General features: G+C 43.9%; 1 protein-coding gene across 2 annotated transcripts in view; it reads right to left on the reverse strand.

Annotated features, from left to right (window-relative positions):
* CELF2 (CUGBP Elav-like family member 2) overlaps window positions 1-15,979 on the reverse strand; it is a 986,198-nt gene that overhangs the window by 769,775 nt on the left and 200,444 nt on the right. The gene's annotated exons all lie outside the window — the stretch shown is intronic.

Genomic DNA, 15,979 nt, shown 5'->3' on the forward strand with positions numbered 1-15,979 from the left:
AGAGAGAGAGAGAGAGAGAGAGAGAGAGAGAGAGAGAGAGAGAGAGAGAGAGAGAGAGAGAGAGAGATCAGTGCTAAAGTGCAGTTCTCCCTGTGTAAATTGTGATTATGATTGGTTATCTATGATTAGCATATTTGATCTACTAGTAAGTTTCTAGTTTAGTGCACCATGTTTGCCCAGTGCCTGCAAATCAAGTGTCACTAGTGATCCTGCAACACTGATTGTGCCACCCACAGGAATAGCCCTGTAAACATGTCTCAGACCTGCCATTGAAGTTTCTGTGTGTGCAGTTATAAACTACCAGGTCGACCTGGTAAGTGCACCCACTCTGCAGGCCCAAATCTTCACATTTAGTATATGTAAGGTGCCCCTAAAGTAGGACCAAGGTAGCCCCATGGGCAGGGTGCAGTGTATTTAAAAGGTAGGACATGTACTAGTGTGTCTTACATTTCCTGATAGTGAAATACTGCATGGTTTTCACTATTGCATTGTGTCTCATAGGTTAACATGGAGATTGCCTTAAAATATCTCTTAAGTGTAATTTCCCTTTGGGAGCAGATAGAAATATGGAGTTTGGGGTCTCTGAACTCACAATTTAAAAATACATCTTTTAGAAAGATGTTTTTTAAATGGCATGTTTGAAAATGACACTTTTAAAAAGTGAGCACTTTCTTGTGTAAACATTCTATGCCTCTGCCTGGCTGTGGAATATACGTCTGGGTCAGGATTAGAGTTGATCTGGTTGTGAACTCACTCTAGACAGTCACACAATAGGAGCTGAGGTGTGCCCTGCATATCCTGATGGGTTTTCCTGGTCAAGAGTGGTGGGAGAAGCTGGCACTTGCAGTGGAATAGGGCTGCGCCTCTCCTTACACAACCCCCAAGAGTGTGTCTGGGACCAGGGCAGCAAAGGTAGAGTCTTGTGCACTATAAAGACTTTCCATTGAAGTTTGCCTACTTCAAAGGTAGAAATGAGTACAAGTGTTGGACCTAAAACCCCAGATTTTCAGAACATTTCTGGATCAAGAGGAGACTCTGCCAAGGAGAAGAGCTGTGAGGAGGAGTACTGCCCCTTTGCTGTGTGTGCTTTGCTGGTTGGCCTGCAGTTGCTGCTTCTGCTTTGGAGAGGACAAAGACTGGACTTTGCTGTGTGTCCTGCTTGTGAAGTTTTTCCAAGGGATTGTTGTTGTGGGTACACTAGCACATCCAAGAGCTCGATTACAGTAAGATGCTGTTGCTTGCAACATTCAGACTTATTTGGGTATATTAATTACATTCTGGAACATCAAGTTTGCAATATCCAATGCTTGGTAAATGTCTCATTTATTATAACCAATGCCTACTGATTATGCACATTGTATTCCACCTGTTCCAATTGTAACTGCCAAAACATGTGCTCTTCACTGTGTGATCTGTATTGAATATGTGCCACAATCAGGAGGATAATTGCTCATTTCCTTAACAAGCAATTAACTGGCAAAAGACATGTGTGGACATTTTATTATTTAAGGATGCTTGTGAGTCTCAGGGCTTGCTTGGTTTCATACCTATTGCTCTGCTCACCTGACTCTGAAAGTATGATAAAAAGAGGAAGAGATTTGTTCAGCCTTATAGAAATGCATGCACAGTGTGTCAACAATAACTGACATTATGCAATAGTTTATAAAAGTTCAATGTATTAATGAAGTAATCTTTTGCAGCCCAGAATCCAAAAAACCTAAGAACCCAGTATTTTTAGAAATCAAAAGTCCTGATGCCCAACACGTCATGCAGTCCAGGGTCCAGCAGTCTGATTCTGCTGCTGAAGTCTACGAAGCAGAAGCTGGCATTTCTCTTTTTTTCTTCCCTAAACACCCTTCTCCTTGAGGACTTGTGAGAGGGCAATGTAGTCTTTATCGTGGTCACGTTAGTCCTCCACGGAATTGGGGAATTGTTCTCCCCATTGGAACGCCTGGAATTCAGGTGAGTGGTTCACACAGAACACTTGGACTGAGCTTGCCTCCTGTTAAGAAGTCTATGGGGCATCATAGATTTCACCTGCCAGCCCCTGGGTTCTCTTACTGAGGATTCTAACTTGCCAAGAGCTGCCCATTCCGGTTCCTGGGCCACTGGGAGGGAAATCTGGCATAAAACAAGAAGAACCAGTCAGTTTGAATATGTATGACTCCAGAACCAGTGCCGCTGCCTGCACCCGAAGCTCTGGTCCCTACTGAAGTGCAAGGACCACGACCAACAGCTGCAGCACTTCTGAAGTCCTGCTACATTGTGAGTCCAGAGTGCTGTGTCTCCAACATCCATTACACCCGACTTCGTCGTAGAGCCTGTGGCCCTGTGGTGTGACCACGACACCGCAAAGTCACCCCATCACATCTTGACCCGCTGGAACTAATCGACCCTCACCTCCACTTCCCTGTAAGGAACAGACGCCTCACCTCCCCTATGTAACAGTAAGGAACCAACGCCTCACCTCCTGCACAGCAGTATGGAACTGACACTGCACCAGCTCCAGCGACGCCTCAATTCCCCGGCTCTGTGCCATGTCTTTTATTCTGCCTTGTTTCTAAGGTACTGTACCCGGGGTCTGTGCGACTCCATGACTGGCGTCGCACTCCCACCCGAGCGGCATCGGACTGCTGGGAACGAATCCATCACAATGCTTTGATAAGCACCAATTGAAACTAGTGTGTTTCTAAGCACTTTATTTGGATTTCATCTTTTAAAATTCATATCTTTGCTTGTGTATGTTGTGCATGTTAAATGTTTGTAATTTTGGTCTTGTTTTACTTACATAAATATTAGCTGTTTTTAGAAACTGGTGTGGTGTCCATTTGAAGTGTTTTCACTGTGTTACTGTGTGTGGGTACAAATACTTCACACATTTCCTCTGGGATAAGCCCAACTGCTCATGCCAAGCTACCAAAAGGGTAAGCAGGGGTTATATTAGGTGAGTGACTCCTTTGCCCTGACTAGAGTTAGGTTCCATACTTGGACAGGGTGCAAACCACTGCCAAATAGAGACTCCATTTCTAACAGAGACCAAAGAGTTTATCAAGGAAAAATTAAAGAAAACAAACACAACTCAACTGAGAGTATCATGCCAAGAGTCAATCAGCATTAGCGTAGTAGCAGTGGACAACAAGATAAATGATGCCGAATGCAACAGGACATTTTGCTCAAGTTCGTAGTTTGATCTCATGGTGAGTCATGGCATTAACACTGGTGTGAACCGGTCCAGGATTGTAGACGCCATGCACGACAAGATGTCTGTTGAAATCAGGGGTAGTCCATCCTACTAATGCTTGCAACAGTTAGTGCTCACTGTCAGAATATTTGCATGGTAAAAACTGCCTTTGGGTCATCTCAGAATCCGGTATCCTTCAGAGGAGCAGCTCTGAGTCCATGTCTCACATAATGAGTTACCTTGGATGTGTTGCCAAAGGAGTGAGTTTTGGCTGTGTTGAGGATGCATGTCCGTGCTGCATGTGGGCCACTGCAGATGAGCAATCAGTAAATCGCTTGTGGAATACTTTGGGTGTAGATGGAGTACAGTCAAGGCATGCTGAAGGCCTAGTACCAGTAGGGTGAGCAGGTCCATTGTCAATGGTTGACTTGCTTAGGAATGAAAAGGATGCCTTTTTACGATTGGCTTTGTAGTGCTGAAGTTCTGGTCGGATCGCAAGTCATTCTGTAGGTGGTATAATTGATGCATTTCTGAGAAGGAGCTGGAAAACCAGTGATTACCAGTTCAGTTATCCTTACAACATGGATGTCTGGGTCTTTCCTTTCTTGATGTCAGGACTGAATCACTGGTTAACACCCATGGCATTAAAGTCATTCAAAAGATGTAACTCTTATAAACTGTCATGGAAACTGTGGTTGTAAGTTCAATTTTCAACTTCTTTGTGGCAAATGGCTTGGTCATGGGTTTGCAGTGTTTTTTCCAAAGTGCCCCGTAGTTACTGTTGAGCACTTAGAGGGTTTGTGTGATGGTCATGGGATGGACATTTCATCCTGGTGGGTCTGTGAGTTGTCAGTGATGTGACAGTGTCTGGTCTGAGCAAGGTGTCAGTTATTCCTCTTCCCATGGCTGCCATTGTGTGTAGGTTCCTGGATCTGGACAGTTTCTGTCAGACAGAGACTTTGGTGAGTATTTGACTTATCACTAATTCCCCCTCTGTGCCTTTATGAAGTAATTGACACTACATACATGGACTGCCTCTTGTAGGTCAGTGGATGCACAAAGAGTTAGTGGTTTCAGTCATGTAAAGGTGGTGCTCTACAGGAGTGATTAGACCTGAACAGTGGCAGGACTATTCTTCTGCGCATGAGTGATCTACAGATTAGGCAGTGTAAACTTGTGAGTCACTCCTTTCTCTTCTTTCCTTTTGTTGCTTAAACATGGGACTGTTTTTTTGCAGGACAATAAGGCATTTGCAGTAGAACATTTGCGGTGATGGAGAGACACACAAATGAACATGGTCGACCATACTCACCTTCATAGGTGGCAGTCTGAAGTGCCATTGTGCCACTAACTTTCATTCTTCCGTGATCGTTCCATCTGGGAGCTGCAGGTATGAATTATGCCTCTAGGTGCATAGGGGCAATCACTATTTGTTGAAACACATTCAGGTTGTAGTGTCTTCTCCGTCAGTGCCTCTTTAATATTCAAGCAGGCCTGAACTGCGTTGCCTAAGATTTAGAGTGCCTCCAAATTATATGCTGGCAAGTGAAGAATGGGGTGAAAACTGGGCCTCCTCACAGAGCTATCCTCCCTTCACATCAATTTATAGTTTCCATGGTGCCTTGAGACAGGGTGGAAATCAGGTGGTGGAGTGGTAAGCAGGTAAGGATGACCCACTGGTTTTCTGATGACTTCCTGGGTTGCTGCAGAGAGCACAGGGAGGGGTAGGGCCTTGAGACAATATCTGACAGAGCTAAATTATCCTGCCTCTCAGTGGTGGTGGGTTCTGCTCCATCAAAATTCATGTGGGGCTTCATGAGTCCTGTAGTTGGAGAGGGCCTTGGTTGTTAGGTGTCCGTCCTCATTCTGGCTTGATTGTGCATGCTGTAAGTGTGGTGCAGTGTTGGGCTCTTTGGGCAAGATAGTGCCTACCTCGCTGCTGTGAGAACTTCAGGGGGAGGAAGGGGCAGAACTATGTCTCCTTTTTCCAGGCTGCATTTTTGCCTCTGACTGTGTTTCTGAGCAAGAGTGAACTCGGCTGGGGGCAGGGCAGTGCAAAACAATGCAATGGTAGACTTTTCTCTGGTCAGGATGGAGCAGGTATTCAGTTGATAAGTGCATCCGGGGCTGGTTGGAAGTGGTGAAACAGAGTGGAATGCCTGGACAGACAACTGCTGTTTGGGTCAGAACCCAGGTGCCTCATGCATCATTGTTGATATCAGGAAGGTGGCATTTAAACCACCCTCAGTCAGTTACACTATTTGTGGGCATCTCGCCAGACATAATCCTGAGGCACAAAGGCCACTCAGTTCCGTTCTATGACCAGTGGCCTTGTGATGCGGCATAGATTCTCACTGCAGTCAAGAGGCTAGTGTCTCAGAGGTAATAGTAATGCTACTTTATTTACCACAGAATCAGTGCAATACCAGGCAGCACAGAAGTTGCAGCTCATGTTGTATTCTTAAGTAATCTTGTTGGGACTTGCTCTTTGCTGGTGCTGAAGACTGAATCAGTGCTGTGGGTTGGCTTTGGAACATGCTTGTGTGTGGCACATTCACCTCACCCTCGAAGACAGAAGAACTGTTAGCTATGTCAGGACATGGGAAGCAAATGTACCATTTCATCTGGGTGGAGTTTTGGCGCAACAATCTTGAACAGGCTCTTCTATGCCTAAGGAGGCATCAGCTAACGAGGTTCAGCCATCTTCACCACTGCAGTGTCCTATGTGGTGCAGACTAAACAGTGCTGGTAGAGAACAGATATTTTGATAAATGATGGCATTATATCTGGGTCTAAAGGAGTATCTTAAGGATGCAGTGTCAGTGATTGTTCACCTACGCACTACCTTGTTGGCTCTCACTGAGATACTTTTAAAGAGTGACCATCAGCAGGCAAGCAGGAGGGAAGAGAGGAAAATTAAGTTTCTTATTTTGAACATCCTCTTAAACCCACCATCGGCCCTACTTCTAAATGAAAACACAGGATATAAAACAAAACCACCCAATATAGTCTGCTCTGTGTCAAACCTTGGCAGATACATACCTATTTTTTTTATTTATTTTTTTAGGTCGAGCATAGAGAGCATGCATTCGCTGTCTGCATGCCGTGTTGGAATGAGTATAGTACTTTGCTCCCGCCTGCCGCTTACCATAGGTTGAAGGCAGTGTCGCTCTTGTTTTGCTGCCTCCTAACTGGTTTGGCAGTCGATACGTCACTTCCTGTACTTGGCTGAGGCGCACCGGTCAAGTACAGTTTAGTTATGCCTGGAATGTTTCCTGGTGTGTGGACGGACTATTTCTTTTTTGATTCCTGCCTCTCATGTTTGTCAACAAGCACTCGTGTTCATGCGCTCAGTTTGTTTTCCGTGTTTGCCCTTCACCTGGTCCTTACTTTACATAATCAGTAAAGTAGTTGAGTTGTGCATGTGTTTTGTACTTTTTTTTGTGGCATTATATAACATGAAATCAACCCATGATTGAATCCTCAACATTGGCTCGCCCCGCACAGCACTCGGGGAAACTCAACCCATAATGCTTTGCAGGTATTCCTTTTACAACACATTTTGGCCATATCTCAGTCTGTAGTGGTCTTAGGGTAATGGGATAATCACCAAAAAATTCAGAAGATGTGCTCTTTATGTCCAGGCCATCTTATGGGTCACACTACGTTGGAGGGGGCCCACAAATCATAAACATTTCCACCATTCAATGCATATTTAAACTTCTCTCTTATAGCTGGAACTTTTGTTTTTACAGCTGAGAGGAGTTTGTGTTATAAAGGCCTTGTTTGTAGTCATGTTCTGACAGCCTTGTTCGGCCTGCAAATGTGTAATGCACTATGCTCTCCAAGGGCTGAAAGATGACAATTGCCCCAAAGCACTACTAACTAAGTAGGCTCCACAGGGACATCTAGCCATGACCTGTGGTATTGTACCTTCTGCTAATGCACACAGTTTATTTCTGATAAAGGTTTAATGAACGCCATGGTTAAATATTCCAGCCATTTCACTGAGGACCTGGTACTTCTCCAGCCGTTTCCTGGTTTGGTGGACATTTCGAGATTCTGACATCAGAAGAAGTTCTGGCAGCATTCTGTGAAACTGTACTGCGAGCAGGGACATCTAGCCATGGCCAGTTGTACTGCACCTTCTGATGTTGACTCTAAAGGGACATCAAGCCATGACCAGTAGTACTGCACATTCTGCTGTTGACTCTACAGGGACATCTAGTAACGATCTGCGGCACTGACTCCTGTGCCGCTGACTCCACAGTTAAATGATATTTAAAAGGCCTGCTAGTCTTGAAAATGTGTAATACACTATGCCATGAAGGGGTTGATTATATGGTCACACTGCAATGTTCTTTATCATTTATTTTATGTGATTATGGCCTCTAGAGGCTGGATATATGGTTACATGACCATGTTTCTCCCAAATGCTATTTTTACTGTGGTGCTCTGTAGGGGCTGTTCAAACCATTACAGTCTAATACCAAGAGTATGAAGGAATGCACAAACACAGTTTATTTCTGATAAAGGTTTAATGTGCTGTAGGGCTAAATATTTATAAGTTCCCAAATGCAATGTTGTCATCATTTACAACGCGAACAGCTCTAACTCTCGCTAATGCAAGAAGTATATAGCATTGCAAATGCTGGGTTATATGAGCTGGGAGAGTTCGGGAGCAACAAGGATAGTATGGAGGGCATGGATGTGAGCAGGGAGAGGAGTAGCACGTGAAAGAAAGATCATGAACACACATGAGCTCCCATGGACTGCTCATTCAAAAATAAAAAAGCAGATTCTTGCTAAGAGCCGAGGAAGAATACAGCCCATCCAATTAAAAGGATGGTACAGAAGCTATGCTGCAGAGGAGGGTCAAAATACAACGAGGAAGGAAAGGTATTTTATAAGAAGCAAGCAAATGAGACTGACAAAAGAGCCACCCAATGATAAGTAGTGTGCTGGCCAGGAGCCCACTCTATTGTACTGGCATTTTGCATAATAGATCTCCCACTAGATACCTGAAAATTCACACAGGTAGTTTTTAAAATTGTACGCTCACACTGTGAGCGTGCATAATTTGGAATCATGGGATCATGGGAACTCATGAAAGGTGAAGACACAATACAATATTTAGATACATTTTGCTTATATTTTATCGCCATTTATCTGACTGTTTTTTGCTGTAGTACATAATTTTTCTGCCTAGATAACTTGGTGGAAAAATTCTGTTCATAATATAAATTTTAAAACATCGATCAATGAACACCTGTCAGGCAGACTCCCAGCAACAAGAAGTCATTGTTGTTGCTGGAATCCGGCACCTACAAATCCTCATGGTAATGTAGAGGGAAGTGATTCTCTTATCTGAAGATAACATTGAAGATAAGGCAGCTCAGAGCTGGGCTGTACATGGTCATTGGGAATTCATTCTCTTCTGAAACAGAAGCAGAGTGACAGGAGCGCGTTCTCTGAAATGCACGGCACGTGTGCTTGTCTTGAATGCAGTGTCCACACAATGTGCCAAAGGAAAAGATAATCTACTTTCATGTGCACTGATCTAAACTTGCAGAAACTCCAGCGAACAACCCTTTTGCTGCAAGATATGATTTTTGCCTGCTATTGTTAATGCGGAACAGCTTAGATGCAGTGTTCTACAGATGCACGTATAGTGTTTTATCCTGAGAAATATGTATGTGGTTTCTGAACCAACACCCCACACCATGGCGTCGCCTCATTTCATTCCATCTGCATATATCTATTCTGTCCATTAACAAGTAGAGGATACTTTCCTCGGTGCCTCTTTAATATTCAACCAGACTGGAAGCCTGAACTGCATTGTCTAAGCTTGAGAGGGGTTTGACATTGCTATAATTCAATGGTCTTCAAACTTTGTAAAAGCCGCGACCTCCCAGTAGAAAAAAAAAATCATTGGGGTCCTCCTCCGAATTTTTCACAATTAATCTAATAAATTGGCAATGTTTAAATATGCCTAGACGCATTTAAATATTGCGGTTATGTTACTGCTGTCAAAATGCAAGCAAATACATCATACCAAACATACTGATCTGGTCATGCAGGCCTTTCTTTTCGACACACACTCCCAGCTTGGATTTAAATGACAAAAAATATTAGTAATGCCCCATTACAAAGCGATTTACTGCTGCTCATTTTTTTCAGCTTAAAACAAATCCCTGTTATCAGCATGAGGCTTATTTTGGTCAGAGCCTGTAGGCCCCCCTAAGGGGGCCAACCATGCATTTTGAAGACCCCTGTGTATAATTTGTAGGAGTTTTACTGGTTTTTGTATCAGGCCTAAGTGTAGGTCAAGATATTTCTTTTTACCCAGAGAAACGATACCCTAAAAGTTTATTCGAATGCAAATATTACTACTAACTTTAAGCCAAGTAAGATTAAGACAATTGTTCAGGGCATCTTCCAGTAGCATAACGAAACTTGAGCCCCCATCCCGGCACATGGAGGATAAGCCGCTCCATACTCGGTCAGGAGGTCTCAGGCCAGATTACTGTGCTGTGAAGGCCCCCTGGAACTCACCCTCCCCACACTGTGGTAGGCTTTGTTACACCACTGGCCTCTTCATTCAATGTCCTTCGCTTGTAAACGCCTGTTATTATAACATTTATCATATGTAATACAATATAGCATTATAATCCACTGCCTAGGACTATACTCGTTCTTAAATGCCCTCTTCACCAGTTAGAGGCCCCAGCAATAGTTGACCTTCCATTAGGGGAGATAGGACATTTAAGCCAGAAGCAGACTAAAATGTTATTAGAACATTCCACCCAGAAAAGATAGAAAGTTCTCAAATAAATTAGCAGAAACATAAATATTCAAATGTTGAAGAAGGAGGGGTGAACCTGCCATTATTGTCCATATGCCATGGTCTTTAATAGAGTCCTCAGCAGTACACACTTCTGAACATTACTGCCCACACCTGTACACAGTATCAACTGTTAACTACCTATAGGATGGTAGTTAACCTCTGTTATTGCCCTGCAGGCAGGGTCAAATAGACTGTTATCACCCTAAACCAAAGTAAAGTGATGGAGCCTCTCCTGAAATCCATCAATTTCACTGAATACATTTTTTTCAAGTGATAGGTGGGAGTCGCGGGCTAAGGCCTACAATGGGGGACAGGGCATTTAATAAGTGGTATAGCTCAGGCAGAATGGGTAAATGCAATTAGAAACTTTGTCCCATTGAGGGAAGAAAATTCTAAATTAAACATTAAGAAACACGTAGGAATGTTAAAGCAGAGGGCCTGGAGCATCCAAAATCATTATTAGATCTCTGTCACACACATTATTAAACATAGTTCAAGTCTAATTTAGCAAACAACAGTACATCTGGAGCAACTGTGAGGCTCATTGCTTGACCTAACCCTTTTTGCAGAGTCATCTCCAAAGTTTTGCACCCTCCTCCTGTTTTTCTGGCCCTCTTTTGTTGGCTTTAGGACTATGGACACTTTATCACTGCTGATCTGTGATAAAGTGTATGTGCTCTCCCTTCTCAACTTGGTATGATTGGCTTACCCCTGATTGGCACAGTTAATGTGCCTCTAAGTCTCTTGTACAGTGCTATCCCTTATACCCAGGGTCTGTAAGTTACATGCTGGGAGATTGGGAAGCGGGACACACTTAGATTGTATAGGTTGTGCCTTGCCCTCACCCAAAACGCTCATCTACCCTCAACTGATGTATGGAGCAAGGGCTGGGATTGAAAGGGGGTGCTGTGCACTTCTGTGCCCTCTGAGATCAAAGACAAAATGAGTATAAGTATAGGAGGGGTTCTCTATGTTGTTGGACACTGCATGGACCTGAAACCAAATATTGCTAGAGGGGGCTGCTAAGCTACAAGGAATCACCACTTAACTGTCTTGTTGTTGTGCTGACCTGTGGCCTGCTGAGTCACAAGAAAGACTGCCACTATGCCTGTAGAGACCCTGGTGTGCTGGCCTGCTGCTTGCCCTCTGTCCTGTGTTTCACAGTTGTTCTCCAGGAGCTGGGTGGTGTGCCCCTTTTCACCCATTTCATACTTCTTAGCATGGAGTGAAGTGCTTTATTAGTGGTGCTGGGAGAAAGCTTCAGATCTCCTGTTCAGGGCCCCAGAGCATGGAGAGCACTGCCCGTTGTATATCAAGAGAGTGAGTGGAGAGCTCTGCCCTCTGTAGCCCCAGGGACGGAGCAGCATTGGTTTCCAAGTGTAGACAAGGTGTGCTCCATCTAGTGCCTCCGGGACACAACAGGCACCTATTTTTGTGTATTCACCGCCGCAAACCCAACCAAAGCAGGAAGATGAGCACCTCAACCCTTCACTGCGTCCCAGGAGACTGCCGCCAGAGACCGGTGCCAAAGAGGAGGTTGGGCTGCACAAACTCCACCCCCAATGAATTAGGAGCTGGCTGGGCCTAGCAGGAGTGCGGGGCTGTCCATTCCTGAGCCTTTGAGGGGTCCGGACAAGCTACAAAGGAGGTGTGCAGCTTCTGAGGACACTGCCGAAGTGAGCAGCCGCCAGCATGTATGCAGACTAGTGATTCCTTCATATGTGAGGGATCCAGGGAGGGTTCCTTGCTGTAGTGGGTGCCTTGCGTGCCCCCTCTCTCTTTTCCCTTGCCTTGGGGGGGCACTGAGTACAGATAGCAGGATGGGGTGGCAACCCTTGATGGAGGACCCCGATCCTGCTAGGATGATTGGATAATTTACCGCATTACTTGTAATAGGAGAGCCGGAGCTCCTGGCCCGACATGGTTGATGGAGATCTGCTAGACAAGTTGTAAAAGGAGCACATGTGCGTGATGGCATTCGTGTAGAGGGCGTTGTTGGTGATTGCCATATAACCTACAACTCCTCACTGCGTTTTTTTTTACCCTCTGTGTTTCTACTGTATTTTCAGGCCCGACCTGTTATATGTCGTGCTTGTCATGTTGGGGGAACATGCATATTTTCAGGATCTGCCTTGTATGCAGTGGGAGGGTGTGTTTTGTGACATTTGCAATATGGGAATGTTTCTTATATTTGCATTCATGAGAAGAATTGTCTGACAATTGCCTGTTTGGCAAAACATTACTGATTTATGTTGTTTTGGTCTACGTTTGAAATGCAATACAGTTTTTTTATAGAAGTTGTTGTGAGGTCTCTTTTGTAGTGTATTTATTGAGTCACTGGGCTGTGTGTGTTGTGCAAGCACTTTACACATTGCCTCTGGGATAAGCATGACTGCTCTGGCCAAAACTGCCAAGGGGCAAGCAGGGGTTATCTTAGGCGTGTAGCCCCTTTGCCCTGACTAGAGTGGTGGTTACAGCCTGGCTTACGGGGGCCTACCTTAGCCATCCAGAAACCCTATTTCTAACACTTCAAGAAGCTACTCAATAAATCTTAGCCTGAGACCATCACCCTATGGAAAACGAATTGCCACCTATAGAGTTTCAAAATGTTCTTGTTCACAGAGATTGAACTGTGGCTTAAATAAGATTCTGTGATCTGCAAAAGCAGAAATTAGCTTCACTTTGGTTAATTGCTATGCTGCTAATGCTTTAAAAAGATTGAAAGATTATATGTTAATTGTAAAGTAATATTTTAATAATACTGATAAACACTAATCCTGTTTATGGAATCAAACATTCTGGAATATCTCAAATGTTGGCACATTTAAGAGAAAACATGTAAGGCACAATAATGCCTTTCTATACTCATGTAATTGGGACTGATACTGTGATAGAGGCAGATGCACAATTATTTATGTTAGCACAAAGAAGGATCACATCCTGAGTGCTCTGTTTTTATAACCATTCGCAAAACAGCTGTGAATTAACACTTCCTAGAAGTATACAAACCAGCTCAGGAATGAGAGGCATGTGCTATGGGATCGTCCTTTCAATATTCCTAAAGAGTATCAATAGAAAGAAGCCAAGAAATGAAATCCTGCGGGACTGCGAAAGATGGAGGGCAGGCATGACCTGAGTCCGGCCCACCCAACACTAGACAATACACATTTCGGAAAGTAATCCAGCCTGGGGGCTTTTTCTTATGACCAAATCAACCTTAGCATACATATGCAAAATTAACACCTTGGAAGGGTTGCATAGTTATGCACACATTTTACTTTGTTTTGCTCTCAGCGTAAATATACAGGAGTAGGCAATATCACAGCTTCAAAAGGGTACATGTCCCCATTTGGACTGATGTGACTGGTCAACTGTGAGTATGCCCTCTTTATGTTAAAAATACACTAGACAGTACTATGTTGTACTTATGGCTATGTGTACGGTATATAGATAAAGAAATCATTTGAAAGGAGGAACTCAATCCAGTCGGTCAATGTTAATATTCCCAACTGAGTCAGCCCTAGGAGTGTATCTCTTTAATACATCAAGTCCATTCCTTCAAACACAGAACAATTTGATCAACATCCACATGTCTTTGTCATGATCAAGCAGGGAAGGTGTATACTAGAAGTCACAGCATCCACATCCTAAGGGATCCACTGACAATTCACGTTTGGTATTCATTGTCTTGGCAATTTTGGTGTACATCTTTATTCCATGTCCACAGTTTCTTTAGAAACACCTAGATCAGCCTAGCCCACATGTTTTATCATACAAAAGGACTTCCCCAGGACTTATTATTTCATAAGTTATAGAAAGTTGACACCATAATTGTTCATATTTTACATATTTCTTGCTCTACCATTTCTCATATGCATTCATGAGTCAAATTCCAGTCATTAGGTTACCACAGAGAATATGTCTCCATCAGTCATAGCCTGCTCCACAGGAATTTCCTTTGATTCTCTTCTTCCTAACACTCTCATACAAAAATCAAGCCCAGAATCGTATGCTGATCATAGCTGCACGGAGTGTTATACCATGTGTTACCTTCAGTATAAGACCAAGTACCTATAACTTGCACCCCTGCCATGCACAGTGTTGTCATTAATAATGTAATTTCAGATGTTACAGTGATGTTAATAATGATGTATAGAACATGTCATGAGGGATGTAGTATTAGATGTAATTAGCAGTGAGTTGGGAGGGCAGGAGTTATAATTACTTTAGGGCACAAGTTATAGTTGATTGAAAGAAGTATAACTGGTGAATTTCAGTGGGTTTGTTAATTTAAAAGGGTATGTTTTACTGCATTGTCACTTAACTTTAACATCCCTTTAATCTTTGTTGGTTTCCAATGAATTTCTATGTTTGTTTTAATGTAAAGGAAGATGTCCATCACCATGCTTGGTGTGGAATAAGTCACAGGGCCCTTTGCCACATGCACAGCTGAGTATCTCATGTAATAATATAAAGGGTGTTGTTCTAAGTATGGCAGACCAACTGGCTTTCTCAATAAAGAGTGTCATTTTAAGTAAGGCACACCTACTGGCTTTGTCAAATGGTCAGAACACAAAAATATAAAAAGCAACAGGTCTATTGGCTATATCAAGGGGTCAGCACAACAACATATAGAAAGCAGACCTATTGGATTTGTCAAAAAGTCACCAATAACTATAATAAAATGCATATTTTATCAATTCACACATTACAATGTTTGATAATGGAGACTGTCACAAAATAGCTTTATTAAAGCATTCACAAAACACACATTAAACATGTCTGAGTATTTGTTTTTAAAAATTTTAGGCAGCAAAGTGCAACCATAGAACCCACACCAAAGGCATACAGCTCCACTTTAGAATGCTTTAAAAAATATGGTCCTCTTTCCTGGAGTCATGGATTCAATGACTCAGGAGACCTACTGTGCTATTTATGACCTTGCTGGAGAGGAGGGGAGGTGGGGGGGTCACTGCACTGCTGCACTCCCTGCACCATCAGCATCAAAGAATATGATGAAAAGACCTCGCAGGGCATTATGGGGCACTCCTAATAAACAAGGGGCATCCACATCTTTTTGGGTAAGTAGGAGGTCGAAGTGGGAGTCTCAAGGCTTCTGCAGCCCCTGCCATCTGCTCTGCCAGTACTCTGGCAGGAGCGAGTATTTTTTTTGTTAACTGTGCACGCCCCTCTGCCCTCCTGGGTTACCCACAACTTTTTTTGGGGGCGGGGGGGTTGAGGGTTGCGGGGGGAGCCCCAAGGCCCCCGTTTCCCCTGTAAGATTCCCATTCAGCAGCAACCCTGAGTGCAAAGACAGCGGGCTTCATTTCTTTGCTCCCACCTGAGCTGAAGCAAAGTTGTGTTCTCTACCCAGGAGAATGCAGGTAGGGAATAAAGTTTGCATTCCCTGTTTGCACTCTCCTGGGCAGGGAAGGGAATGGGGCCCCCCCAGGAGACTGCACTCATTGGGCCACGGGGGATGGTGTGCGCAGGGCAGATGGACAGCTCAGGAGAGGGGGGCCTCATGCTCCTCTCCTGAAAAGTTCAAATTCTATCCCCGGGGATGTGGTTCTCAGGGCTCTATGAGGCTAGGGCAGGTTGGGCCTAATCAACCCTTGAGCATGGTGTCTCTGAGGCCTAACGAAGGTTCTGGGGAGTCAAGCACCCCCACTCCACATTTAAAGAAAGCACCCCTGGGGGGTTGAGGTCCCCAGGCCCTAAAAAGGCTTGCCGGGGGGTCTCCATTTGGCAGCATGACCAGATCTGGACTCTTGGACTGATTTAGTTTGTAAATATGGCTCATCAGGATGCACCCAATCTACATTTCTGATTCAAAAGTACCCATGAATATACAATATTCAAATCTTCAACACTTCTGTAAATCATCCTTGTACAATACCTTAGTGCCCGTACTGACATGGTCCTCTCAATAATACTTAAAAATAGATACA

Source organism: Pleurodeles waltl, chromosome 4_1 (assembly GCF_031143425.1).
Source record: "Pleurodeles waltl isolate 20211129_DDA chromosome 4_1, aPleWal1.hap1.20221129, whole genome shotgun sequence".
NCBI classification, from domain to species: domain Eukaryota; kingdom Metazoa; phylum Chordata; class Amphibia; order Caudata; family Salamandridae; genus Pleurodeles; species Pleurodeles waltl.